Source organism: Anser brachyrhynchus (genome assembly GCF_964034855.1).
Source record: "Anser brachyrhynchus genome assembly, chromosome: 5".
NCBI classification, from domain to species: Eukaryota; Metazoa; Chordata; class Aves; order Anseriformes; family Anatidae; genus Anser; species Anser brachyrhynchus.
The window spans coordinates 23,235,946-23,263,738 of NC_137699.1; the positions used below are offsets into that span (position 1 = coordinate 23,235,946).

Here is a 27,793-nt window from a genome sequence, read left to right on the forward strand (position 1 = left end):
AGCCCTGGAATATAGTGTCAGTGAAGTTTAACTGCAGTTCTTGTCTCATCATAACATACATTGCAAACCTAGAATACACATAAATGTTTATTTTTAATTTTTATTTCCTGTTTCACTGTGATTTAGCTTTTGAAATTCTCTCTGAAACAATAGAATTGCATGTATATTTGTGAGTGGTATTTCAGGTGTAGTCAAAAGTATTTGAAATTATGCAAAGATGTACTTTCCCTTCTGAATACGAAATTTTAGCAGTACATGCATTGACATTGCAGAGGAAACAAACAAACTAACAAGCAAATAAATAAATAAATAACCTGTTGGTAGCAACCTACCATTATCAGTCCTATTCCCAGTCATACTGAGGCAGAAAGCAGCTGTGACACTTCTGTGACTGCTCCAGCCCACTGTAAACAGGAGGTGGCAGTTCTAGTCTTTGATCCCATATGCTGCAGTGTTATAAAACGGCAGTAACTAACTGGGGAAGACATTTCCACAATACGCAAACTAAATAACCTTTCTAAGGCTAGCCAGAGCTGCTTCCTTTTAATCCCTTTTTGCAGGAGGCTAAAAAGTGTTACAGAAAGAAAAAATAAAGAAAGAAAGAAAAAAAATAGAGCAGCTTTCTGACAGCTCAGTATTGGTAGTGTGATAAAGACTCCAGAGCTCTCTGTTCTGTAACCAAGGCTTTTTTTTTTTTTTTTTTTTTCTCCCCAGTGTGCTACCACATAAAAATTGTATTTTTAGGGCTTTTGTGGAAATATAATCCTCTTCATTCATCTCATCCTCTCCTCTCTAATATTCTCAAAAAAGTTTTATTATCACCAAAAATGTTGTTTATTCTATAATACTGAAATTCCACTTAAACATAATGTAATACATCCTCACCCCAATATATAACGGTGAAAGCTGAGAGGAGTGGATCCAAAATCTGACACAGTTTGCACAACAGGTCATTATTTTTGGAATTTCTGTTGCCTTCTGAAGATGCCCCTCATTTGTTACAAATATATTCCTTTTATCATTAAAGCAACTTTGAGAAGGAACCTCTCCTACCTGCTCTAGGTATGGAAATGAGAGAACCTCAAACCAAGATGTTAAACAAACTATGACAATAAAGAACAGCAGTGAAGTAGAGCCACTCTGAAAGTCTTTAAGCCCAGGAAAACAAGGAGCAGAACATTGTGAAGGAGACAGTCTGTTATCTGAGAGAAATAACACAAGTAAGCATTGTATTTACTATTTTTAAATCCAGCTCCATGTGTGATCATGAAGCATGTCAGGAATTACAGCACAGACATATTGCACAACTACATTAAGAAGGAGGTCTAGATACAACTGCCTAGAGGATGTCTACATACTAGGTGGAGGTGAGAACTACTTTAAACACTTGGCATTCCAAATCATGCAGGGTAGCAAATATATGCAAGGTGCTAGTCTCCATCACACAGAATCACACAGAGTCATGAGGCTAAATAATGTAATTGACAAGCTATAGCACTTCTTAATAAGAGGTTGGGAATGCTTCATTCTATTTTTTTATTATTATTATTATTATTATTTTTTAGCTTTCTGATATTCTGTATTCATCATCCCTGCAAGTAACTTCTCTCAGAGCTGAATGACTGCTTTGTACCATGGAGTGTGAAACTAGGACATAATGTCATGTCAAAATATCCTACTTTTCTCATCCTGTCATCCACTGGGAACTCCAATAGTCAGAGATTCAGAAGTGTACATTAATCTTCACAGGGTTATACAGGACATCTCTAACTGAATTCCCTTACATCCTCAAAATCAAGTATGTTCAATTGTAGGAAGATAAGACAAAAGTCTGATATTGTTAATCAGACAGGCATGTACTCTGACATGTTTCACAATAGATGGAGGATCTGGATCACATATTGTAGCTGTGAAGGAGAATGCGAGTGATAAGACCAGCACTGAACTGAGGAAGAAAACGGGTTCTAATTGTGGAATTATTGAGAAGGCAGGAAATTAGTATAGAGGTATTGACACAAACCATTCTTCAAGGATCTTTCTGAGAGATTTGGAAAGCACTTTCAGGATTTGCATACAATAAAACTCTTACAGTTTAATTACTGTGTACCAGCTGAGCCATGATAACAGTTCCCAAGGGGGGGGACTTGGACATTTGGGCAAAATCAAATGCAGAACAGTCCTTACTCTTTATTTTCTAACCTAGCTATGTTTAATTACATTGTATTTACTGAGTACTAGAGGAGCATAGATGAACAGTTGTGTTTTTTTCTGACAGTACCTCAAACTGTGTTAATCTATATTTCCTTGGGCTATTTCCTGAAAAAAAAAAAAAAAAGAAAAAAAAAGAGTAGTACAGTGGGGTAAAATCAGCACTGAATATCCAGATTTAAGGGGACATCTGGCAAACCAAACTTCTCACACAAGAGAAGATCTCAGAATAAGAACTAAGAGGCTGTGAAAAGAGTCACAGATGTTCCGGGTATGAAATGGAAAAAAAGAGTACAATTTATGCTCCTAAACTTCTGTTCTAAGCAGGGGTAGGTGCCTCTTGCCTGCCACAAAACCTACTTTTAGGGTTTGAATTTTCTTACACTGAGACATTTTCACTTTGTCTCCCTCCATCCATGAAAAATAAGAGCTAACTGCAACTGCACCTACTCACAAGGAAAAATATTTACTTGCCACATGGAAGAGATTTAGAGCCAAATCTTGAATTCCATTTTGCTGTGCATATGCAAATCCCAGGTGTCTTGGGGCATCCTGAAGTAAGTCTTCTTCCCAGTGACTGCTGAAAATTGTATCACTTTTCCATATGTATCCCAAGTACACTGTGACTAGAATCTCCCTGAATTGTCTCTGTTGCATACCCCTGACGAGTGTCATGAGAGTAAAATATAGTCTTTTTCTTCCTCTCTCACACACTGATATTCTTTTATGCAATAAAGGAAGGTCTATCTTTGAGAATCATTCACCTCACAGGACAGGTTAGCATTTGGGACACCAGGACTCAGATTCCTCTTGCTGCACAAGCAACAGAGCCTGCTCTCACACAAGGCTTGCGGTGGCATCCAGGCACCTAGACTGAGTAGCTGAGCAGACTTATGCAGCCCAGCACTGCTGCAAAGAGGGGAAGAAGTTGTCTATTTTAGGAATTATATTTTGAGTGTTTTGAGGTATAACAGTGGTTATGATAGTTAGGTAGCTTTGTAGATGTCCCTTAAAAGGAAGACAAATGAAACACTCATAATGGAAACAGGCTGACAGAGTGGAGGGAGGTTCTACAACCTCTCTGGGCAAAGAGTAAATAACTTGATTATTTGTCTTTGAACCCTGTCATACAAACTTAAAATGTCTATGAATTATGATGGAAAGGAGAGCATTTAATAGAATTTAACGTTAATAAAGGAAGTCAGAAGACATTTTAACATTAGGGGAACAGCATAAGAGTTATCCAGTCAGGCATAAATTCACTGCTAGAGATGGACTTTGACATCTTACTGTCATGGAATGTTTTGAGTACTTTCATTAAAAGAACAATTCAACAAGAGGCATCTTAATACAGTCTAATTGAGAAAAATGTCAGTTATAAAATCACAGTTTCTGGAATCACAAAATCAGTACTCACAAAAGTGTGAAAAACACTAAACAGAAAAAGAAAGGTAGAAAAGAATTCAATAAGGTGAATTCTACATTAAAAGTTGGATAAACTCACTGAAAACAGTATGGAATTTGTTTCTAAATGAGCAACTGAAGTCATCCACCAGTGGCTTTACACGGAAAGAGGGCAGTTTTAGATTAAGCATAAGGAAGAAATTATTTACTGTGTGGGTGGTTGAGCACTGGAGCAGGTTGCTCAGCAAAGTGGCTGTCCCACTCCTGGAAGTGTTCAAGTCCAGGTTGGATGGGGCTTTAACAACCTGGTCTAGTGGGAGTTGTCCCTGCCTATGGCAGGGGATTCAGAACTGGATGGTCTTTAAGGTCGTCTTAAACCCTTCCAACACAATCCATGAATCTATGATTCTGTCTTTTTATCATCTCACTCTTTGTAAAATATAACTGATTTTTTTTTCTATGATTTTCTTCTAAATGTTAGATATGAAAGTTTCTGTCACAGTTTACACATTGGCAGAGGTTCCTCCTGGAATTTCTTACACAGTAAGCAGATTTGTCCAAAAAGTTATCTGAAACATTTTCTTCTAGAAAAACATTATTTTTTTTTACCTAAACCTCACAGGTATATAGATGCATATTCTCCTCCACTGACTTTTTAGTCTTGCCACTTGCATCTTTCTCACTTACATCATGTGCTTTGCTTCATGAGTATTAAACTGTGTCGTTAGTTGTGACTCATCAGTACAGGCATAATCATATCAGCTCCTGCTCAGTGTTCTCTACTTTCATTTAAATATAAAAACTTTGAGTGCTGCTAAGTGATCAAATATGCTTTATTCCCAGGAAATTGTAATAAAAGTTAAAATTCCTATCCGTGCTTCTATCAAGGGAGGAAAAAAATATTTGTTTGTTTTGGTTTTCCTCTCAAATATTCATGTCATTTCTAACTGTTTTAACTTCTTTCTTTCTTTCTTATGAAGGACTTATTATGAATTGTTTCGCTAAATAAACTGGACTCTGATCCAAGTAAAATTAGCCTAGAATTTTAACCAACTTAATGATAAAATGGATTTTTTAAGCATATGAGACTTTCTTCATTCAAGTTATTGGCTTTTCTGTTTAAAAACAAATTAACAGATATGAATTTTGTGATAAAACAAGCAAGACTAAAACCTGCAAGAGTCTGCAGACTGGCATTAGCATAGATGTAGTATTGGTAGTACTTACTTATATCCCTTTTAAAAAATAATAAGAAAGGAGACCAAATCTTTAGTGGTATGTCTGTTTTCTTTAACCATTAATCACTAGAACAAAAACCTCATAAATATGGTGACAGACACAGAGTAATTCTTATATTTCAGAAAAGGTCAATCAAAAATAGATATGGTAAAAATCCAGTCAATAAATAATCTTATAAGGCTAAAAACATTGCACTCATTCTTTTCAAGTCACTCATTAGTCATCTACAGTGCCCTCAATGACGTTTTTAACATATTATTTCAAAGTCCTTTCTTTATTATTGAGAAGGGAAATATTTTTAGCTCGCAAAGCTCCATCTGTAGTCGAGGTCTGGTTCACCATAAATGAACAATTTCCCAGTGGACAAGAAACTGCTGTGACAGGCACATTAATAATACCTGTGAACATCTACTGCTCCATTTTGTTTTTTGAAGAGACTTACAATTTTATAAAGAAATATTGGATGAACAAAAAGCAGGAGGCAAAAGGAGGTAGGAAAGGTTATTTTGTGGCTAACTCAGGTTGAATTATTGATTATTAACATTTCATCTTTTAAATTACTGTTTAAAATTACAATCCTAAACCCATATTTTCAGTTTTAGTAGAAGGAGCTGCATTTTTCTATCACAGGTCATTCATTTAAGGGAAAAATTTCTGGGGAGGTTTAAATGACTTAGGTATTACATTGCATTTGAAAGACACTAGAAACCTGTCAGGCTTTTTCTAAAATCCCTGGAAATGGCTTAGATGCCCATGTAACTTTTAAAATTACCTCCTCTCTTTCATCCCCTGCACACATACATGCACAGACATAGACACACACACATATGCTGCCCTCAGTCTTCAACAAGAATTAAGTCTAACATAAGCATCTAATATAGAAAATTTGTACCTTATGAATGTTAAGTTCAGAGTCTTTCACCCTGGATTTCTACAACTATTAAATATATTGTAATAAATGACTGAGATCCATGCCTTTCTATAATCTAAGAATTTAAAAATCTGAATATTGATAAACTTTTAAAGGACTTAAGTCACAGAATCTTTTTTTTTCAAAAATGTGTCCATCTTTGAGTAGTCTGTCCCACTGAAAGTTACAATTTGGCTGTAATATTATTCATAGGATGTATTTGATCTATTCATACAGGAGATCTCCTCTTCCTCTGTTTGACTGCAATTTTATGAGAACTATAATGACAAATATCAAAATATAAATGATTAATAAATCAGTTATGCAGTTTCAGAAAAATGATATTCTCAGTGTAATAATAAAAAGGAGGAAAGAAAGTTTTCAGTTGAGAATATAGAGGTTGAAAATAAGGATAAATAATTTGTTAAATGTCAAATTAATTTGCTAATCTTTGTAACAATTTGCTAATCTTTGTAACAAATAAAGGGAGAAATACAGAGAATTCAGAGAAAACAAGAATGCTCAAAGGCATGGAAGAATAATAAATGAAAAGAATGTTTTTTTGTCTTTTTTTTTTTTTGAATATATGTAAAATAATGAAGGATCAAAACAACGTGGATGAAGAAGCATCTCCTGTTCCAGTTCTACAACATGAGAAAAAAAGAGATAATTACATAGTGAAAGGCTTGAAATAGAATGATATTTTGCTTCATAAAATATGGGAGGTGAAGAAACGTGGAACAGTAAAATGAAGACTGGACAAGTAGTTTTCAGCGTAGATCAGTGTGGCCATCCTAAACAAAACAGTCTGGGTGAAAGAGATATCCTGGCCCACCCTGTTCTAGGACAACGTATTCATGTAGTGAGTCTCTCATGAGCCTAGTCTACCTTAGGCTAAATACAGCGACACAGAGATACTTCTTGTTGGTGATGTATAGATAAAACTCTTCATGAGACTGCACTGTAAAGGAAGCTTGTATCTCACAGCTTGACAAGATTTAGTTTTGCCATCTGTCCAGGGGGAAGTTAATCCAATTCAGATCAGGACAGAAAGAATTACAACTTTTTTGGTGTTCTATTTCTCTTATGAAACTATGTAAACCCTTGTTGTGCAACTATTTTTGAGTCAGGGTAACTGGTAGAAGAAGCTACAAACATGGAAAGAGATGTGGTAATACATAACGTGTTATGCTGGTGGCAGCATTTTGGAAATATTCCTATGACCGACATTTCTAATTAGCAGCAACTAAATTTTTTTTCTTTTTTTTTTTTTTTTTCTGAGGTATTTGGAGGAGAAAACAGTTTCGTATTTGGTGATCATTTCTCTCTTTCTACAAATGTTGATCTGAAAACTGGTATTCAGACCTTAGTACAGTCGGAATTTAGAAATTTCTTCCCTGCTATTATCCAGTTACACTCAGTGAAATAAAACTCTAAGAAATATTTTTTAAAGTCTCCAACTATAACAGCATACCTGCACACTATTTAAAGGTATGCAGAAGGTCAAAAAACAGGTTTAGTTCCAATGTGAATCTTGTGTGTATTGTCTAGAGCTTTTAAAAGAACCATTAACACCTGCTGTCTTAAGTAGAGAAATAGACTCACTCTGTAAATTCAGTTTAGAAACAGGATAAAATAAGTTTGTCATGACTGACATGGAGGAGCACCAGCAACTAGACCTGACTACATATATGTGGGATAAAAAAATTTTTAGTTGTCAGCTCAGCCATAGTAACCATCCACATACACCTGTTGAGTCCACTCCAGCTGTGGAGTAGGTATCTTTCTCTGAAGTTTAGGAACACTACCACAAATAATTAATTCATTACTGAGAACTGACTTCACAACAGTTTAATTAAGATTGCAGATCAGCCTCAGGGCTGACTATTATTATGGTATAGATAATAATTTAAAAGTCGAAATAAGACTGATCTGGACATCCTAGATTAGTCACTTGGAAAAATTGTTTTCACATCTATTAAAAAGGATCATCTTTATCATAGTATTTGAAAATCTTGTTTTTTTTCCTGGCATCATGCATGGAGCAAAGGTATTTTATATATATGAACGGTCTTCAGAAAGAGGCCCTGAGCGGCTGAGATCTATAAACATAACTTGCACTTCTCAGTAACTAAATAGTGTACTAACAACTCAAAGAAACGCAGAAGGTGCAAGACAAAATCAAGGTGGCTAGCCACAGCGCTCAGTTGAGTGCATTATTTAATCTTCTGATTCTAAAGTTAAACTGCCAATGTGTAAACCACTAAATACATGACAGAATGATTAAGCATTCTGATCTTAGAAAATGGGTCTGAATCAGCCAAAAATAGAAAGCAATTGGACTGAGTATGAAAATAACTCTTTCACTGTAACTATCACTAACAGTGAACGAGCATTTCCAGCAGTAAGAAAGCAAACTAACAGTTATTCTCCAATCCCTGTTCACTCTGGAGGGTCTGAATGGGAAGTGCCCTTTCCCACTAGATGATTGAAAATAGCAGGTGATGAGACAAGGGTTTGCTGTGAAAGAGCAATAAAATACAAACTTACAGGAAAGTGAGCCGTTCTGTTTCCACTAGTTCTGTTGTTTTCATTTGTTTCTGAAGCTTGATTACTTGGGTACAGCAAAGAAACAATTCCCATGAGCTATTTTCTCATTTTGAGAACAGAAAGGAGTAATATCAAGTGGTCCAAGGAAGCAAGGGTGACTAAGTCTGGGATTTGTGAGGCTTAATGTTTCTTGAAACCTGATAGGATCAGGTCCTTTCTGAGGAAACACTCCATGGCATTCAGAATCTATCTGATGCATTTAGCAAGAAAGCTTGCAATAGATTTATTACCTTTAAAGAAGTCTGTAAAATAAAAGAATGGCTTATTCTATTCTGCCTCCCATGTCATTCACAAATTTAGAAGCCAAATTGCAGTTACAGAAACTTTATTAATGAATATACCTGAGTAAGGATTAAAAACAAACCAAAACACAACAAAAGTAAAACTAAACCAAACCAAACCAAACCATATCAAACTTTCTTGTCTTTTAGGTCGTACATTGACCTGACCTGGCTATTAGAATAAATAGTCCTTCCACTTGTACACAAAGCAGATATTCCCTGCAAATTACTAAAATAAAAGCTGAGCCCCACACTCTTGTTTTACAAAGTTGCATTCTAGAGCAAATCTTTAATCAAAGGCTGTTCTTGTCCTGGATGATTTTTTTCTCAAAAGAACTTTAAATTAATTATTTTTTTCCCTATTTTCTTCCCCTTCATGCACACAGGAAGTGATGAATCTGCACATTTATAACATCCATTAAGTGTTAGATAACAATCCTAACATCATTAAATTTCCTGAAAAGGAACCCTACATTTTGTATTACTGGAAAATTAGAAACTTTACTGAATATTATCTAAACATATATTATTGCAAATGGTGAAGGAAAGACAACATGACAGTTTCTTTAACATCAAAAAACTAGTTATTTTTAGAAAGCCAGTTTAGTAGTGTTTTGTTTTTGGTATTGTTAACGTATTCATTAAAATATGAGCATGCCAAGGAATAGAATTTAATTAGCTTAAGGTATGAAGAACACATGCATTTATAAGTTTTGACCTGTACTTGCATCTGTTTGAAAACCTGTAGACATGCAGGACTGGGCATGTATCTGCGTACTTGCAATATAAAAATCACTCTATAGACTGTTAAACATCTGCCTTTAATTTCATAGGGATCACATTCCAAGGACATTCAGCCAATAATCTGTATATAAAGCTTTGATCATCTCCCTGATCAGGCTAGCTTTACTATTGATTCCTTATTATAATTTATTTAACATAAAAGCTGTTACATAAGGTGGTTCAAGTTGCTTAATGAGCTAACCGATTAGGGAAAAATGAATTTGAGATCACTTTGAACACACTTTAATTTTCCCAGAGAACCAAAATTTATGAGGTTTGGGGTCCTTGAGGAAAAGAGAAGAGTACAGTTCTTTAATTAATAGGATATTTGGGTAGAAAAGTTATTCACTACTGAACAACTTTGATTTTTTTTTTTTTCATGGAACTGGAACATAAAATGAGTCTATTCTCTGCCTTTAGTAATGCCCTTGACACTTTGCAGAATTTACCCCATGGCAGATTGAAAACTTCTCACACTAACACAAACTAAACTCCAATTGTTCATTATTTTTACTATAGGGTCAGAACAGAACAACTAATCTAAGTTATGGAGAAAAGGGTAAAACAGAGAAGATGGTCTTAAAGGTATAAAAGGAAAGTTTGCTTATGGCAAGCTGAATTACATCCATTTCTACATGCATTTTGGCCCTTATTAGATTTTGCAACACTTTTGCACCTGAATGCATTCATGTACAATAATTTTTGATCTCTAACAAAGTAAATGAGGTCACAGCTGAAACTTCACAAGAGATGATAAGTAAGGGTATTATGCAAAAATATTTGGAAATAAACATTTCATAAAAGGGCTTTTGAGTTTTTCAAAACAGTTTGAGTGGCTTAGATTTCATTTTGTTATTCCTTTGTCAAATATGTGTACAATACTGTTTTAATAATGAACCTTCTCCCCTGGTTTCCACATTTTCAGATCATAAACTCTCTCTGTCTTTACCATTTAGACTTGTGTAATATGCAGTTCTTTCACAGCCAATGATCTAGTCAGTTAAGGCAGATTCAGGAAGAAAAAAATATCTTTAAATGGAAATATTGCCAATATTCAGTACCCTAAGGCTTGAAAACTTTTATGTTCATACTCAAAATCCCAAATTAATCAGAGGGGACATGCATGATACTTTGTTACTGTGGAATAAAAGTTGTAGAAAATAGCCCATGTTTATTTTTAGTTTTAAGTGCCATTACCATGAATATGACACAATGTAGACAACAGGGGAAAAATGGAAATAAAAACAAGCTTGAAAATTAAGTGCATTTTTTAATATTCTCATCTCTTCACTGTTAATTTATAAGAAAAGTTGTTGTGGTTTAACCCGGCTGGCAGCTAAACACCACACAGCCGTTCGCTCACCCTCCCCCCTCCCTCTCTGGGATGGGGGAGAGAAACGGGAAAGTGAAGCCTATGAGTTGAGATAAAGACAGTTTATTAAGACAGGAATATAATAATAACAATAATAATAATAGTGATAATGATAATAGTATTAATAATGTGTAAGAAAACAAGTGATGCACAATGCAATTGCTCACCACCCGCTGACTGATGCCCAGCCTATCACCGAGCAGCCGGCCCCCCCACCCCGGCCAGCCACCCCTATATATTGTTTAGCATGACGCCAGATGGTATGGAATACCCCTTTGGCCAGTTTGGGTCAGCTGTCCTGGGTCTGTCCCCTCCCAGCTCCTGCAGCACCCCTAGCCTGCTCGCTGGCAGGACAGAGCAAGAAGCCGAAAAGTCCTTGGCCTGGTGTAAACACTGCTCTGCAACAATTAAAACATCAGCATGTTATCAGCGCTCTTCTCATCCTAATCCAAAACATAGCACCCTACCAGCTACTAGGAGGAAAATTAACTCTGTCCTAACTGGAACCAGGACAAAAGTATAACTAGGTTAACTTTTCTTCACATTCCCCTCACAAGAGTAGGAATGATCTACCTTTGAACACACACACATATATATATATATATTTATTTCTCAAGCTTTTAAATATTTTTTTTTCAATCTTTAAAATATCTTAACTAACAGTAAACAGTATATATTGAAGTTACTGTGGAATTATAATTACCACTGCCTGGGTTCTTCAAAAAAGGCCTGTGAGCTGTTTAAATATCATTTAAAAGACAATACAGATTCGAACCCCTGAATGCCATTTTTACCAATGAAAATATCTCTGGAGCAAATCTTGAATTTCAAGTGGAAAAAAACAAAATATATCTTTAGGACAATATTTCATGTGGTCAGTTAGTTGCACTCTGTTCCTTCAAAAAAAATACCCTAATTCACCACTGAAGCCTTGCCAAGCTTTTGCAATTTAGAAGAATTAAATATAAAATCCAAAATATTTCATTATATTCTGTGGCTTTCACAAGAGGGACTTTAATCTTAATGAAATGCTACTTTTTATTTTCTCCAGGAAATAAGAATTATTTTTGCTTTGACCTCATCTTGTTAGTTCATTCTCCTAAGATACCAATTCAAGCTGATAACTGGAATTCAGTTCATCTTGAAAAAGGCTGCCATGAGTTTTTTCTTTCTAAATTATTGACCTCATTTCTGAACAGTTAGGAGATTTTTGTCTTTCTATGTCCCAAGTGACCAACCTTGCATTTTTCTACTGTCATTTTTTTTCTGCTATGCTAATTTATAAAGCTATTTGCCTGTTTCTGTATGAACTTATTCAGTGTTTATAGTGGTTTTCTCTTCATAATCGTCATAATAATACATGTGGTCACCATGTTGCAGAAGGGCAATCCAACTTCAGTGACAGCAACACCTGTGCTGTCTCAGAATAGGCACATAACTATCAGACAGTATACAGAGAAACAACTTGCCAAAGACTAAGAAAAGTACATGAAATTGTAAAGCATCTTGGCCCTAAATTTTGGCTAAAAATTTTGCAGACAAAGGTATGTAAACTTTCTTGCCCAGTGTCCTTCAAGATACCTGTTTGATATCACAGATATCTGCATTTGAAAATATGCCTGATTTGTGCAGTTTTCCTTTGGAATTTTGGTACATTTTATTTATATAGCAGGTTCATACATGACTCAAGCTATTTTTGGAGAAAGCCAAGAAAAGCTATAAATGAAGATGTTGTAAGAAGGATATAATATTGCCAAAGATCTCCCTGAACTTTATGTGCCAATCAGATACTCTGCTATACTGAATTTGTTCATGTGTTAGTCCTGTCAAAAATCTCTAACCTCCTAAAATTTCTCACGGGATTCCTCATTTCCAAAACTGGCCTTTTCTGTTAGAGGAATATATCATCCCACCAAAAAAAAATGTCTGATGGCTTTGTTTGGGTTAAGAAGACCTTCAAGTATAAGGAATCCCAAAAGGATATCTAAAAAAGTTTTTTTTTTTTTTCCAATAAATATGTTCCTCAATTTTTTATTGAAATTTTAATGTTCCAGACATCTGTACAAATTGTCAATTTTTTTTTGCAAAATTATTTTCAACTTTCATACTTTTGTGCACCCCATTGTAAAATTAAGTTGACAGTATTAATAAAGGTGAAGAAGATGTAGTTAAAAATTTTGGAAAGTGGTATCTCTACCACAATGGCTTGTACCAGAGAATGTAAACTGAAACAAAATACTGATGAAAGTTCAATTCTCAACTTCTTCAATTAGTTTCACTGAGGAACACCTTTTGCCTAATACCAATGAAAACAAGATGATAGGAAGTCACAGGTTTTAAAGGCTAAATCTCTCCTAAGTCAGACTAGATTCCTCACTACATTGCCAAGGTTGGGGGTGGTATTATGATGTAATTCCATTAGTTAGCTAAAATCCTGTAAAAAAAGAAAAGAGATTACATATTGCTTTTGGTAATGTGGAAGTCTAAGGTTTAAGTAACAGTTTGTTGAATAATGAGTCATAAATTTAGCAGCCTATATTTTAAATATCTCAGAGGATAATAACTTCAGAAACATGCTGGACAAGAAATCTATTTTAGACGAAAACCAGGATCATTTTGCTCAAAGTAACTTTTTGGTTTGTTATCAGTGACACCAACTGTTACACAGTCACTCTTCATAAAAAAAAATTAATTTAAATTTTAATGCAAAACCTATTACAACCTATATTTAATTCATTAACAAATATTCCACTTAAAAGCAACTTTTAATAAAATTATATATAGACTAGCAAGAAAATTACTAGTTGATCTTTAAGCAATAAGAATTATTGTGCCATAACACAGCCTTTGAATACTCTGCTTGGATTTATGAAAAATATAATGAGTGAAAATCCTATTCCTGCTGAAGCAAGTAGAAAAAAAAAATCCATTCCACTATTTCTGAGTTGGATTTAAGCTTTGCTGCATAATAATAGACATCTGGAGACAGTTTAAGCATGAGTATATCTTTAACAATGACACATGGGCTAGATGACACTCAGATATCATCTCTATAAGCATAATTTTGATGGCATTGAAACTATCTTTTCTAAAACTTCCCAGTGTACACTATATAACATAGCATTTTTTGAATAGAGGTATTTGAAGTGAAAATAAGGGTCTGGTATGTGATAGGGGTCATTTGATATGAACAGTTACAGAAACCTGATAATCATTTTAAATAATTTTCATACTTGCTTATAAATGTGAACAAGCTTTGAGTGGAAGGACTAGTTAGAAAGTGTATTCTTTGCTGCAGTCTGAGATAGAGTAGACTAGAGTAGAGTAGTAAGTGGAGGCACAATGGCATGGGAAAGTATACTAAATTAAGAGTCAGGTCTATCGTATTAAAGAATCTTGAAGCATTTTTTTCCTCCTTCTGCATCATCTATTAATGTATGAAATGCACCCACAGCAGCATAATCACTCATAGTTCATGTAAACTGAGTGGACAACCAGCACAGTAAGGCATTTCAAATCACATACAGTGTTTAAATTGCCCTAGTCTCTTCTCACAGCAAGAGAAATTTTGTTTCTCCAGACTCCAAACTGAATGTATCAAACCAGGGATAAATCTTTTATACATTTCCTCAGCATTAGTTTGTGAGTATAACAGTGAGTGATCCCCTGCAAAGGAGCACTGCTTTCTTGATGAACATACTCATAAGTATTATAGAAAGCATGCCTATAATAAAAAATGTAAAGCTCGTAAAAAATGTAAAGCTCAAGTCAGGCTGATACTAAAATACTTAAGTTAATCACTAGTAAATGTCTTCTAGAGAAGGGCATAATACAGTGGCAGTAGCTAACCAGAAGAATCTAATACCTAGAAGAAAATTGAGTTGTATCTGGCATTTTGCATAAGTAAACAGATGAATTATTTCTAACAAAGTGAACTGAATTCCTGCTATGCACAATTTGGGACTTTTCAGGTTCCCAAATGCATGTGGAAGAGTCAAAAATTCTAAATATTTGACTTAATTTATAAGGTGAAATCTTGGTGGTTTTTTGTTTGTTTGTTTGTTTGGTTGGTTGGTTGGTTGGTTTTTTTTGCAAAGCCTGTGAGAAAACTCTTTTGATTACAAAGTAGCTGGATTTCCAATAATGATGATCATTTCAGCACCTGGCAGGTTTGTATAAAGAATGAGAGATGGCTAGGCTTCCATGTACAGGGGATGTTTAGTACAGTTACCAGAAGACTCTTCAGCGGTAATTTCATAGCAACCTTTATCTTTAAGCAGTGGCTATAGGGAAAATCAAAACATAGCAAAGGAAAATGCATTTTTGTTTCTGATGTGTTTAAAGTAAGATAAAATGGTGAGCACACGTGTTTACTTTCTGAAAATCGTTCTCTGTGCTACCAGTAATGTAGACAACACAGACTGCAGGACTGAAGGAATGTAGAGTAAAACTATGTTTATAAAAAATTTCTGATATTTTTGCTTTAATTTCAGGCTTCTGTATTTTTATTTTCCCTTCATTTGTCCAGGACCATTTCAGAAAATATTTCTAAAAGTTAAAAAAAATATATAAAAAAAAAATTCCTCTTCACTTACTCAATGGAAGCATCTCACCCAAACTCAGAGGAACAGCTCTGTATTTAGAACTTTTAAATAAAAGGACTCCTGCATATATCTTTCCTCTTAAATGCTGTAGCCTCCTTTTTTGAGGGTGCTGTTTTTTTTTACTTATATAGAACCTTTTGTTATGAAGCATGGCCCTGTGAGGCAAGACTGGACAGAAAATGCCTAGGGGAAAATATTAAGCATGAAGCCTGCTATCCACAATGGTTGATAGGATTTAGGATTTGGCAGATACTTTTTATTTGCATGAGTGGATCTGCTTACTTAAATTAGTAGCGATTGCATTTAATGTTTTTTAAAATTAAATAATGAAATATAATTTGTTCCTATATATTACCAAACTATCAGATGTGTTTAGTAAACAACATGGTTAAAATTGTGAATAATCCTTAATTATTTTTTTTTTCTTAAAAAGATACCAATATACATTTTGCTTTCCATAAGCATAGACATTTTTTATCTGGTTTGACTTTAGCAGAGTAAAACGGATCAAAAAGTAAAGTAAAACTTTAATCTTGAGAATTTTCTTTTTCTTTTTTTTTTCTAGCAATCCACACCAATATTTTGTGAAGAATATCTTACAGCTCTGCATGATTTCCACATAAGCATGCAGACCTCAATTTTCTGAAAAGTAATGAAAATTTAAATATTAAATAACATTTAAATGAGCCAATTAACAATAATTAAATAATTTATATAATTAAATATTTTAGACTAATTTCTAGAATCAAGGCATCACTTATTTTCTCCAGGATTGCAGTGGTTTGGGGAAAGGATGGAGTAGGGTAATAGACAGCAGGCAGTAATGGGTTAGAAAAGACTAGCTGATATAGGCTGTTCTCTCTTGAAAACAATGTTCAGTTCATGGTTGTAATGTATTCTTTACTCACAGTTATCACAAAATTCTACCTTTATTAAGTACTTCTGCTGAATTATGGAATAGTTTACTTTAATATGTCCTAGAATGTTTCACATATTTTGATTTCTTGTATCATCTAGTTTGCATCATTGTGAAAGGCAGGTACAAAAATATTCTTGAAGTTATCCTTTAAATGAGCAGAAATATTTTGTTTCCTATTTCTCTGAAAACTTGCATAAAATCTCCAAGACTTTGTTTTGTGTTTCCTTCTAGCTGCTTCTGCTATACTTAAAAATTGCATCATCATTAATATGCCCTTTCTGTTTTCCAATATTTTTTAATTTGGTCACAAACTGCAATGTCACAGGAATTTTTGGAGGCTCATGCAAGCCAATATAAAATATTCATTGCATTTTTTTCTCTTCACTTTATATGTGGGAAGTCCAGATAGTGCTGTTATTTTCATATTTACCTTTCCCCAGGATGGTAACTTAACTTGCAATAACATAATTTTTTTGAATATACCATTGAAACTGTAGTTTCTTGACTAAAACAACTTCTTAGATATTTTCACTAATTTTATGAATGTTACATACTAAAAGTATGAAATGTAGAAATAAAAAATTGAATCTGAATTCCCTTAACAGGTGAATTTTCATTGTTTTTCAATTGGATTTGGGAGCACATCTGTCCTGAAGATATATAGTCTAACTATAGTCTAACTGATATCATAGTCTAAATATGTGTAGAATGATGAGAAAATATATTTGAATATGTCTTTCTTTTCCAGTTAGTCTTTTTGGTGAGGACCTGGGGATAGAAGCATTTGAATTCAAATGAATTTGGAGGCCTATTGAATGTTTATTTTTATGCATAAGTTAAATATTTTGGTAGACTCAGAATTAATGCTTGTACAAACTTAGTCCCTTATTCAGCACACACAAATAAGAGTGGCTTGGACTTTTTTGCCTTGCATCACACAGAGAGAGAACACAGAAGAGAACAAAGCACTTACAGGAATGGTATTCTACCCTTTCAGTGGTTAGGAAGAAACATTTGAATTAAAGTTCACTAGTGTATTCAAATTCCCCTTCTGACAAAAGAGAGTAAGGACTTCATTTCACAAACTTGATTATAGCTTCTCACAAGTTTTAGACATTCTTAAAAACTAATTGATATAAAAATCAAAGTAATAATGTATAAATATTTTACTGTAAAAATATTTTTCTTTGAGAATAAAATATGCTACTCTCTGTTCCTTTCCTTGTCTAATTCTGTTAAAGTTAGCTTAATTTATACAGGAATATAATATCATAGATTTCAGTAGCTGTGCTAACAAAGATAAATGAAAGCAGGGATTTTAATAAAACTTTGCAAACAATTCCATTATAGCTTGTCAAATGCACACACAATCTCAACTCTAAGTCTTTTCATTTATGTGTCAGTTTTCTCAACATCACTGAATAAAAGTGTGGACTCCTGTATTCAATTCTACACAAAAGAATAAATTGACAATTCAAGTGTGAAGCTTTTAACTACGTCTTTAGCTCTGACATGTCGTATTGTCATAGAAGATTCCATAAATAAATAAATAAATAAAAATTGGGAAAATCTGAAGGTGTACATATATGTTATTTAAGAATAAAGTATGTTTACAGAGCAGAGATGAAATTTTGTGATTTTTGTTTCTCGTTTTTACATTATTTTCTTGCAAGTTGCAACAGGCAAGTAGCTAAAAAATATTAACTACTTTAAAATTTGCTTCTACTATGTCATAATGCTATTGTGCTTACAACTTATAAAAGATTTTTTTTTTCCTGTTCGTGAGAACTCAGTTACAAGGTTTTTAAAGTTATTGTTTTTTAAATCATTTATGACCACCATCTTTACCTTTGGTTGTTCATGGGGTATTCTTACATCAAAGTCTACACAGGAATTATAAGAGATATCATATAATATATATAGGGAAACATACAGCCTAGAGTCATGGATAACTTGGCCAAACTATAGCACTCCTTTCACTCTTGTCTTTCTGCCTGGGAATCAGTTTCTGAGTTTGAGAAAGAAAATCAACTACTTGGTTAGATAAAAGGATGTACTTAACTAACTTCAAGACTGCCAGTATGAGTTGGTAGTTTCCTGTATAATCTGTTTTTATATATCTTTACAAGTTTTATGAAAAACTATAAAAGAAACAAATAAAAAAGCAAGCCAGTCACTTTAAGTCTAAATCACTATCAAATATTAGTCCAAGAAATTAGATATATAATTAGAAAATCAAGCTCAAAAGTGGGACTGAATTAAATCACAGGCCAACAAATTAATTCAGAAATCAAATTATCAAGTTAATATAGAATGCAATCAATTCTTATGAGTGTTACCACAGGAATTGAATTAGGCTGTTCAGTTCCTTACTCTAAGCAGAAGTTATCTTCCAACTTTGCCTTAATATAAAAGTCCAAATTCATTTACCATTCAATCCTGAGGTAGGTCTGAGATTTTTTCCCCCAAAAAATGCCTCTTTGTGCAGGTGAACCCCTCATTGCCACCTGCCTTTTTTCCCCCATTCAGCCTGAGTTTGTGGGATTCAACAGATCACACATTTTTTTTTTCAGCGGTAAACCAGGTTGACAGTTCACAAAAATGTTTAAATTTAAATGTTTACATTTTAAATGTTCTACTGTGGTTTACCAAGTAGAACTCCTTCAGCTTCCTAGAGCTAGGGAATAATACTCAATCCACTCTCAAGGGATGTGGATAATTCCCTATGGGTAGGAAGCCTGAATAAATGCATGTATGTATATTAAAGAAAATGTCAGATATAATATATAGGAATATAAGAAAATAGGAAGCAAGGTCTAAAATCTTTATGCTTTGTGGCATTTCAAAGCACATGCTATTAGAATTTTCATTGTAGCTCAGGAGCATGATAAGACAAAGTTTATGCTTCCTTTGATGATAAAGTGTTTGTTACTTTTACTTCAAAACTTTCCTCTTCCTGCCTTAGAAAGCAGGAGAACATGTTTCTGTGAGTAAATTAATCAATTACAAAAAAAATAATAATTTGGCAATGACTGAAGTTGGCCTCAGTCAGATGCTTAATTCCATTTGGGAGGAATATAGAATAAATTTTGCATATTGAAAAAGTATTTTAATTAAATACAGTAAATCCAAAAGACGTCATCTAAGACATATAAAATAAGCTGGATTTGAGATCTTTTTGATTTTAGTATATACACATTCATTTAAGCCTTGTCAGTGTGAACCCAAAGGAATACCAGTTGGGAAAGGGGATGCTGAGTAAGCTGCAGCGGAAATTATGTCCCTTTATAGGAAGCAAATCTAGGTGGGTGTTTATAACACAGTTCCATTTTATTTTTATTTATTTTTTTTCTGTTTTAAACTCTGTATGATCATTTCTTTCTTGCTTATGGGTGACACCCAATCAATGTCTTATGCTGTTTAGTTAATTGTGTTGAGAACAATTTACATAATTATGTTGCTATAATTGGTGTTTCTATTATGCTGTATTATTTCTTTTATAAACTGTTAGCTTTATTAGCACTACAATTTTCTTGCCAATAAACTTGTTAGAATATCTGTTTTTATTCCTTGCAGTTAAATACTCATAAGTTTAAGACACTGCTTATTCAAAATCACGACATCAGCAAATTACAAACATTTTATGGCTGAATATGTTTACAACTTACTAAGAATAATTGTTTTTCTTCAATGTTCATCAACTATTATTATGATAGTAAAGTATTACTATATAAATTAGGCCCAAATCCTACCTACTGAATTGTACTTCCTATTTCTTTCATTTATTGAAAAAGGAAGGAAGGAAGGAAGGAAGGAAGGAAGGAAGGAAGGAAGGAAGGAAGGAAGGAAGGAAGGAAGGAAGGAAGGAAGGAAGGAAGGAAGGAAGGAAGAAGAAAAAGGAAGAAAAAGAAAGAGAAAGAAAGAAAGAAAAGAAAGAAAGAAAGAAAGAAAGAAAGAAAGAAAGAAAGAAAGAAAGAAAGAAAGAAAGAAAGAGAAAAAGAAAGAAAGAAAGAAAGAAAGAAAGAAAGAAAGAAAGAAAGAAAGAAAGAAAGAAAGAAAGAAAGAAAGAAAGAAAGAAAGAAAGAAAGAAAGAAAGAAAGAAAGAAAGAAAGAAAGAAAGAAAGAAAGAAAAGAAAGAAGAAGGAAGGAAGGAAGGAAGGAAGGAAGGAAGGAAGGAAGGAAGGAAGGAAGGAAGGAAGGAAGGAAGGAAGGAAGGAAGGAAGAGAAGGAAAGAAAGAAAGAAAGAAAGAAGGAAAGAAGGAAAGAAGGAAAGAAGGAAAGAAGGAAAGAAGGAAAGAAGGAAAGAAGGAAAGAAGGAAAGAAGGAAAGAAGGAAAGAAAGAAAGAAAGAAAGAAAGAAAGAAAGAAAGAAAGAAAGAAAGAAAGAAAGAAAGAAAGAAAGAAAGAAAGAGAAAGAAAGAAAGAAAGAAAGAAAGAAAAAGAAAGAGAAAGAAAGAAAAAGAAAATAACCTTGTTATTCAAAAAGAAAGTATATCTGGCACTTTTTTTGCAGATTAGCTACACTTTCTTCATGACATGAACAGATGCAAGCTGAGTCTTATAAGCCAAACAACAGGAGGCTGCATCACCATGCTGTCCAGTCTGTTGGAAATCAAAGCTAAGAGATGGGCTCTATGATACTAACATTTACAGTGTGCTAGTATGGTCACAGGTCTCCCAGTGAGGTCTGTGCATGGTCAGCAAATAAATTTTCCTCTGTATGGAAATAGCTTATAGATATCACTGTGTTTACAACTCTGTCTTAATCTTTGTGACCTCTCGCAAAGGCAAGACATATACACCATTTCAAACAGCATTATTATACATTCCAGCTTTTATGGAAATAGGAAGACTTAAAGTACAGGTAGTCTGGAAAATCTTCCTTCTCAAAGCTCTATACAGTATTCTAGAATATTAAGAATAGGATAAACAGGTCACTCTCTCTCTTTAAATAAAAAAAAAAAATGAGATTTTTTAGCTGCAAATATTTTAAACTGCATCATTTGAAATAGAAATTGAAATAACAAATAATTCTGTACTCACTACCAGACACAACTATAAATAAATGTTACCAAATACTCATGAATATTTGTGATTATAAAGCCACTACACTAATATATTTTTTTCCCAGAAAGCATGCCTAAATAGAAATAAATTCAAAGAACATGCGATCTGCTTGTGGATAAGCCTTGAACAGAAGGAGAGGTTAACATTTTTAGCTAAATTATGCATTGGAAATGGCTCACTCGGTTTTATTTCATTTGCATAAGTGGCCCTGGTTCAAAAACTCACTGATTGCAGTGGAAACAATTTCACTGGCTTCAAATTTATTTTTTTAAGCAGCACTACATAGGGTTCAAAACTGTAGGAGAGGAGGAAAAACAGCACAAATTGCACTTTTAAAGATTACCTTCATATGCTTAATTAACGTCAGTATAACTGTTTTTGTAAATGAACTTCTGTGACTGACCATTTGGAATAAAGTTAGAATTTTACTGAAAATGGAACAATTTTGAGCTGCAGACAGAAATCCTCACTACAATGACCTGATGCTTTATCCCCTTAAGCTATGTTTCCCAAGGAATAGAGTTTCTCTGAGTAGTGGTCTTTAGATAACTTTGTACTTCAAGAATGTTGAAGCAGGAAAAACGTTACAATTAGGCTGGCAACTTTACTTCTGCTTATACAAGTGGTAATGAGATGCCCAGAGGTTTGCAGCAATGGATTTTGATGTGTAGAATTGTAGTGACACAGCCTTGCTGGGCAGCTGAGCTCCACCATAACCACTATCTCACTCCCCCTCCTTGGATGTAAAGGGGAGAAAATACAATGGTAAGGGCTCAAGGGCTGAGATAAGGATAGGGAGATCACTCAAGAGTTATCATCACAGGCAAAACAGATTCAGCATAGGAAGATTAATATAATTTATTACCTATTACTAACAAGCTAGGGCAGTGAGAAACTAAAAAACAAAATAAATTCACCTTCCCGCCATCCACCCTCTTCGACATCCTCCCCTCTGCCAATCCTTCCCAGTCACTCTCTGCCCCTACTCCAACGTGGTGTCACTCCCATGCGATGTAGTCCTTCCTAACTGATCCTCTGTGGGCTTCCACCGGGCAGAAGCTCTTCAAGAACTGCTCCCACATGGCTCCATACCATCAGGAGCAAACTGTTCCAACATTGGTCCCCGACGGGCAGCAGCTCTCCCCAGACCCCCTGCTCCTGTGTGGGCTCCTCTCCACGGGCTGCAGCTCCGGCCCAGGGCCTGCTCCTGCGGGGGCTCTCCATGTGCCATAGCCTCCTGCAGGCCACATCCACCTGCTCCATCGGGGGCTCCTCCACGGGCTGCAGCGTGGAGATCTGCTCCATGTGGGACCCATGGGCTGCAGGGGGACAGCCTGCTCCACCAGGGGCCTCTCCACAGGCCGCAGGGGAACTTCTGCTCGTGCACCTGGAGCACCTCCTGCCCTCTTTCTGTACTGACCTTGGGGTCTGCAGGGCTATTTCTCACTCCTCTTAAATATGCCTTTCTTAAATCTGCTCTCGCAGAGGGGCAAACAACATCACTTAATGGCTTGGCTCTGGCAAGTGGTGGGACCCCTTTGGAGCCAGCTGAAACTGGCTCTTATCTAACATGGGGTAGCTTCTGGACTTTTCTGACAAAGGCCACCCCTACAGCCCCCTGATGTAGGAGAGGGAGGACTAAAAAATCAATTTTGCTTGTAATTTTTAGATTATTTTTAAAACTTGCATTTTTCTGCAGTAATTCTTAACTGTCACTTAAAAAAATGTTAATAGTATTCCTATCAATCTGATATAAAACATCAGCCACTGAACTACAAAACTCCACAAAGTAAGAAAGTGCTGGGCAGCACATCATGTAAAAAAAAAAAAAAAAGCCAATTAGCAAATCAAACAGTTATTATTTCTCAGTCAGTCAAATAATTCAGGAAATGTTATGACTTAACCTAAGAAATAATTTGCAGAGCTTCATATTTATTTCATTAGCTGACTGCAATACTAGTGGAAAAAAAAAGAAAAAAAAAGAATAATTTTTACCTTTTCACCTACTTAAGAGCTACGAATCAGATTTTTACATTAATTAATTATATATATATATTTTCCAGCTTCCTTCTTTTGCATTTTTACACTGTATTGATGCATAGTTGTCTACTCACCAGGATGGATAATTTTGCTGTCACTGTGGTCACAGTTAAAGAAAATATGAGAAGAACACTTGCAAACCTCATCAGATTTATGAACCAACTAGAAGCCTAGAATGTTAAATAAAAAGATCTAACTAGAGAGGTAACCCTGTCAAAGAATTATTCTTTCTGGGGCAGTTACTATCTCTAATATGTGCAGAAACATTGCTTGAAATATCAGTGTGGGATATGAAACTTTGAAAATGCAATTTTTCCCTTTGTGTTTTCCTTATTAAACTAAATTCTCTAGCTTACTATGTTTTTATTATTATGAAATATGTTTCATATATATTCCATATATATTTCCAGAAATGGAAACCTCTTTAATATAGTTTTAGATTTCAAAAGATTTTCTTTTCTAGCTGAGGAACGTGAAATTACAGTGAGCTTCACATTTCTATATAGGAGTAAAGTTGGACCATTTGCATATGTCTTACTTCCAAATTTTGGCAGAAATTTAAACAAAGTAACTGAAATACCATGAGAAAAAATGAATCTTTGTTTCACTTCTTCTTATGTACTTCTACTTGAAAGAATCATGATCAAGTATCCCTGAGCAGTTACTGCCATAACTGTGTAATTCAACTATGCCACACTACCTTAAACTAACGTGAGATCTGGGTATCATTAACAGTTTAAAATGAGCTGTAGGTTTGACTCATAAAAATTTTCTATGCTAGAAACTTTCTAGGTGAACTTGAGAAATCACAAATGTTGAATGTATGATTGATTTAAACCCATAAAAGCAGCACAAGTTCTTGAGAAGATTAATATATTAAAAACAGTGAGTAATATAGAGAATATAACAGGAATAGGTTTCTTAGAACTAGTGGAGGCAGATATATTCAGGAAAACAAAGAATGTTTAAACTTTAACTAAATGCATTAAAAAGACATTATGATCATTCACTTAATGTTACCATAACTTAGGAGTTAAGTCAATTATATTGATTGTAGCTGTGACAGTGTAAGTATATAAATAAGGTAAAGCTTGTGGGAAGATATAGTATCTTTTTTTAGATCAATTGGCATAGCTTGAGAAAAGAGACAAGCTTTTGGATCTATAAGCTCTTCAGCTATCAGAAATTGAAGGAGCAATTTTCAAATCTGAGTACTAGTTTTTGAATAAATGCAGTGAATGTAATAAGATACCTTAATCAGACTGTCTGAAAGAAAAGAGACTTGATACCAAAAATCTATTAAAGGAGAAAGATGAGATGAATTATGGCCATCCATGAAACAATTATCTCTAGAATTTATGATTTTGGAGAACTAATGATATTTTATTGTCCAGTCTAATCTTTTCAAGATTTTTTTTGTTGTTTTGGTTTGCTTTGATTTGTGTATATATATATATACATTTATTCATTTTTTTAAGATTTATTTTAAGGAAATATTGAGAAAACAGAGGGGTGTTATGACTGTTTTTTTTGTTATTGTTTGTTTTTTGGGGGGTGGGTGGGTTTTTTTGGAGGTGTTCTCTTTGTGATGAATAGCCCATTTTATTTTTTTTTTCTTTTTTTTTTCTTGTTTTTTTTTTCTGGTATGTGAAGACTGTTTAATTGCATACCAATAATTTCCATATTTCCATATTTCTATGTATCTACATATTTATATATGTTGTTCAGTTATAGTTGGGTTCAATTCGGTGTTGGATGAATTTTGGAACATTTGTTTTTGAGAACAACTTCAGTTCTGAAGCTGAGAGACTAGTTGAAGAGCAATTTCTGGGAAGCTTTTGTTCCAGGTACAATCTTTGTTTTATATAACTCCAATTTTCCCAGTGATTACAGAATGGGTAAAGAACTTATGAGAAGTGTAAATGAATTCAACAATTCTTCTGCATTCTGAAGTCAAATCTTGCACTTTGTGCAAGGCATTTGGACTTTTCTCTATAAAAGGCTCCATGCTAGATAAAATTCTGATTCAGACTGTTGAGAAAAGAAACACAGCTGTGCTCCCCAGAGCACAAACAGGTGTTTGGTTCCTTAGGACGTTTTAGGAACTTATAATACTAATAAGATAGTTATTAGATGTGCAGTATACATCAATGACAGATCATTTTCTTTTATATATTGGAATAACTCTGATAAAGTCAGAAAAAAAAAAAATCCACATATGAGTATTGTTCTTCTTTGCACATAAGACCTCTGGAGACAATAGACATCCGGTTGAGTCAACATTTTCCTAAGTGTGGTTGAAAGCCACACACAGATCAATTTCAGCATTCAGTTCCCTAATCCATAAGTAATGTAGAACATATACACTACTACAGAGCAAAAAATAGTGGAATTTCAATCAGATTTTCCCTTGATCTACTAGCTCTGTTTAGTTTAGACTTTTCCACCACTAAGGAAGTTTCATATTTAGAGAAATTATTGAAATTAAATTTTAAATTAGCTTTAACTTACAAATATATGAGCTAAAACATACACTCTATACCATTGCATCTGCAGCGATAAAAGAAGTACCCAGAAAACTTACAAGAAGAGTCATTGTGACCAGATACCATTAATTTGAAGTGAAGATTAAATTACCATCTGAACAAAAGCTGTTGCAGTAAGATTTGAAGCTATACTCCCTGATAAGAACCATGAAAAGCACTAGAAGAAGAATGATTATCTGAAACCATAGGAAGCTCCATTTATTTTGTTTTGATTTTTTTCCCCCTTTATATTCCTCTCTCTTTAAGTGTATTTATTTATGGAACAACTGATTCCCTTCTATTCTCAGCATAATTGGACACGTATGCAAGAAAGCTTAGAAAGCTTACTACTTAAATCCTACACTTGCTAAACAATCTGAGATATGTATTTTAAAATGTGATTTATTTATTTATTTTTGTTCTCAGCAGGGTAGCATTTTCATGTATGATGCTTGTCAGGTGTCTACTCCATACTACTTCCTATTTAATTTTACAATAAATTTTTGGAGGAGATGCTTCACTCCAGTTTTAAAGCCAGGAACTATTGGAAGCTCAACAGTCACTGTCATGAGATGGAAGTGAAAATATTATTAAACTTTAATTGATTCAGTCAGTTATGTAAGATTAATTTCCAGATGGAAATCACAAAGTAGCAGGATAGAAAAAACTGCAAGATGTCACTGAATTTGTTGTCCTATTCTAGGTAGGAATGAGAGTGCTTGGAAAACTGAGTGTGCTTGGATTACAAAAAGTTGTTCGTTTCAAGGCTCTTTTTCTTTTTCTTTTTTTTTCTTTTTCTTTTTCTTTTTCTTTTTCTTTTTCTTTTTCTTTTTCTTTTTCTTTTTCTTTTTCTTTTTCTTTTTCTTTTTCTTTTTCTTTTTCTTTTTCTTTTTCTTTCTTTTTCTTTTTCTTTTTCTTTTTCTTTTTCTTTTTCTTTTTCTTTTTCTTTTTCTTTTTCTTTTTCTTTTTCTTTTTCTTTTTCTTTTTCTTTTTCTTTTTCTTTTTCTTTTTTTTCTTTTTCTTTTTCTTTTTCTTTTTCTTTTTCTTTTTCTTTTTCTTTTTCTTTTTCTTTTTCTTTTTCTTTTTCTTTTTCTTTTTCTTTTTCTTTTTCTTTTTCTTTTTCTTTTTCTTTTTCTTTTTCTTTTCTTTTTCTTTTTCTTTTTCTGTATGGCTGCAAACTACTGGAATTTTTTGGTATTCTTCATGTATGTTTGAACAAGTAGATCGAGATTCAGTTGTTCAAATTACAGGCATCTGTGTCTTTCTGAATGTTCTAAAGCATTTAGGATTTCCTTAAAATGCTGACAGATATGGCATCGAACCTACAGGATATGCATGTCCTTTTGAAACATTTGCTGGAAGCTAAGCAAGACATATGGGCCATTTAAATCAACTCTAGACATCAATGTTTAAGCAATTAAAGCCCATCATAGATTTGTACCTGCTACAAACCCTACACTTTCTTACTAAAAATTACATTTTCTTATTGTTTATGGTTTCCAAATGTTTTCCCCTCTTTTTTACTATCCTTTAGTCTTCATTCATTATCAGTTTTTCTTAAAATGTGGCATCCCAAAATTTTCCAGCTGAGATCTACCAGTGCTAACCAGAATGAACTATTTCACAAATATACTTACTTTCAGAAATGCTTTTACCTTTTCGTATGAACCTTTTTCAAAATTCACATTGTTTCCTGACTTCGTGGGTCATTGTAACTTTCCGAAGTCAAAGCGTTTTCTTAAGTACAAAATATTCCCTATGTGGAATGAGATCCATTCCAAAAGAGCTCTCTAACCGTACTATTACAGTATCAAAATTATGTTTTATTAAGT

At 33.9% G+C, this 27,793-nt stretch overlaps 1 long non-coding RNA gene across 3 annotated transcripts in view; it reads right to left on the minus strand.

The window, feature by feature from the left end:
- LOC308195691 overlaps window positions 1–27,793 on the minus strand; it is a 767,404-nt gene that overhangs the window by 24,033 nt on the left and 715,578 nt on the right. The window contains exon 1 of one of the 3 annotated variants that reach the window (XR_013951739.1): window positions 333–10,746. The exons of the other annotated variants lie outside the window; for them this stretch is intronic. This is a non-coding gene — a long non-coding RNA (uncharacterized lncRNA). Of the gene's footprint in view, window positions 1–332; window positions 10,747–27,793 lie in introns of those variants that run through there. 3 annotated transcript variants of the gene reach the window in all.